The 2549-nt window shown below is 52.6% G+C and overlaps 1 non-coding gene across 1 annotated transcript; it reads left to right on the plus strand.

Moving 5' to 3' along the window:
* Nucleotides 1–1543: 1543 nt before the first annotated feature.
* Nucleotides 1544–1618, plus strand: Trnas-cga (transfer RNA serine (anticodon CGA)). Its single transcript has one exon. It is a non-coding gene; the product is annotated as a tRNA-Ser (tRNA).
* The last annotated feature ends 931 nt before the right edge of the window (nt 1619–2549 follow it).

The raw sequence follows: 2549 nt of genomic DNA on the forward strand, positions 1-2549 counted from the left end.
ACAGGACCGACGACGATTGAACAGAATCGTTCACCGTGACAGAAGTGCAACCACCCGGGAAATTGCTGCAGATTTCAAAACTAGGCCATCAACAAGAGTCAGTGTGCGAACCATTCAACGGAACATCACGGATATGGGCTTTTGGGGCCGAAGGACCACGCGTGTGCCCTCGATGACTGCACGACACAAAACTTTATGCCTCACCTGGGCCCGTCAACACCGACATTTGACTGTTGATGGCTGGAAAAGACGTTTGTACATGTCGGCAGGAGACTGTGCAAGCTGATGGAGGTTCTGTAATGCCGTGGGGGGTGTCCTGATGGAGTAATATGGGACCCCTGATACGTCTACATACGACTCTGACAGGTGTGTAAGCATCCTGTCTGATCACCTGCACCCATTCGTGTCCATGGTGCATTCCGACGGACTTGGCCAATTCCATAAGGACAATGCGGCACCCCACACGTCCAGAATTGCTACAGAGTGACTCTTCTGAGTTTAAGCACTTCCGCTGGCCACCAAACTCCCCAGACATGATCATTATTGGACCTATCAGGGATGCCTTGCGACGTGCTGTTCACAGGGGGTCGCCACCTCCTCGTACTCTTACGGATTTACGGACAGCCCTGCAGGATTCACGGTGTCATTTCCCTCCAGCAGTACTTCGGACATTAGTCGAGTCCACGGCACGTCGTGTTGCGGCACTTCTGCGTGCTCTGAGCCACCCTAAACGATGTTAGGTGGGAATACAACTTTCTTTGACTCTTCAGTGTAGGTGCGAGGGAAAAATTAAAACTAGGATCTTGACACAGGATATTAAAACGCCAGGTTCGACTCGCAAATTGCCAGTCCTGCCGTAGCAACAAAACCGGCGCGAAACTTCCTAGCAGATTACAACTGTCTACCGGACGGAGACTCGAACTCGGAACCTTTGCCTTTCGCGGGCAAGTGCTCTACCAACTGAGCTACCCAAGCACGACTCACGCCCCGTCCTCACAGCTTTACTTCTGCCAGTACCTCGTCTCCTACCTTCCAAATTTTACAGAAGCTGTCCTGCGTACCTTGCAGAACTAGCACTCCTGAAAGAAAGGATATTGTGGAGACATGGCTTAGCCACAGCCTGGGGGATGTTTCCAGAATGAGATTTTCAATCTGCAGCGGAATGTGCGCTGATATGAAAGTTCCTGCCAGATTAAAACTGTGTGCCGGACCGAGACTCGAACTCGGGACTTTTGCCTTTCACGGGAAAGTGCTCTACCAACTGAGCTACCCAAGCACGACTCACGCCCCGTCCTCACAGCTTTACTTCTGCCAGTACCTCGTCTCCTACCTTCCAAACTTAACAGAAGCGCACACTCCGCTGCAGAGTGAAAATCTCATTCTGGAAACGTCCCCCAGGCTGTGGCTAAACCACGTCTCCACAATATCCTTTCTTTCAGGAGTGCTAGTTCTGCAAGGTTCGCAGGACAGCTTCCGTAAAGTTTGGAAGGTAGGAGACGAGATACTCGCAGAAGTAAAGATGTGAGGACGGGGCGTGAGTCGTGCTTGGGTAGCTCAGTTGGTAGAGCACTTGCCCGCGAAAGGCAAAGGTCCCGAGTTCGAGTCTCGGTCCGGGACACAGTTTTAATCTGCCAGAAAGATTCATATCAGCGCACACTCCGCTGCAGAGTGAAAATGTCGTTCTGAAAACCGGCACGATTCGTGACGCAGAAAGAGACGTTCTCTGTTCCCTCCAAAACCGCCAAAACCGAGAGGCGGTCCCGGACGTGGGCAGGCGTGGCAGGCCGCCAGCCAGTGTCGCCCTGGACGAGTGGGTCTGCGGGTGCGCCTCCGGCGGGCGGTTTCTGCCAACTCTGGCACAGCCAGCAGCGCAGCCCGGCGCTCTGCCCCGCCGACACACACGGAGGCTGCCAGCAACGCGGGGAGAGGCCTGTGAAGAGGTCTGGCCGTCGCGGAGCGGGGGAAACTTACGAGGCGGACCGTGTGCGACCGCGGGGCCCTCTGCCGCTTTCACTCACTGCGCTCGCCTCCTTCCGGGAAGGTCCCAGACTCGCTCTGTCTCGGCCGAGTGCAGCCGCCGCTTAAAAGCGAGCGAAACGCAGACTGAGGAAAAAACATCCGTCCCGTCACAGATGATATTCCCCACACCTGCAGGTAATCCGAGGTACGTCACCGATTCTTGCCTCGTATTCCGTAACGGAGCTAAAATAAAAAATATAGCACAGTGGTAATGTAGGAAGTTATCAGACTGATGTGTTAGCTGGCACCAACTTTGTAAAATATTGCCAAAAGACGCTTCTCACAAAGAGGTCTAAATAATTGTTTCAAAAATATCCAGCGACCATCTGTTGTCATTTATCGGGAAAGTACTTGCGCAACGGCACTGGCTTACTTATGTCTCTACAAACCTTTTTTTATTGTGAATGGTCCAAATGTGTGTGAAATCTTATGGGACTTAACTGCTAAGGTCATCAGTCCCTAAGCTTACACACTACTTAAACTAAATTACCCTAAGGACAAACACACACACAGCCATGCCCGAGGGAGGA

Source organism: Schistocerca serialis, chromosome 11 (assembly GCF_023864345.2).
Source record: "Schistocerca serialis cubense isolate TAMUIC-IGC-003099 chromosome 11, iqSchSeri2.2, whole genome shotgun sequence".
NCBI lineage: Eukaryota > Metazoa > Arthropoda > Insecta > Orthoptera > Acrididae > Schistocerca > Schistocerca serialis.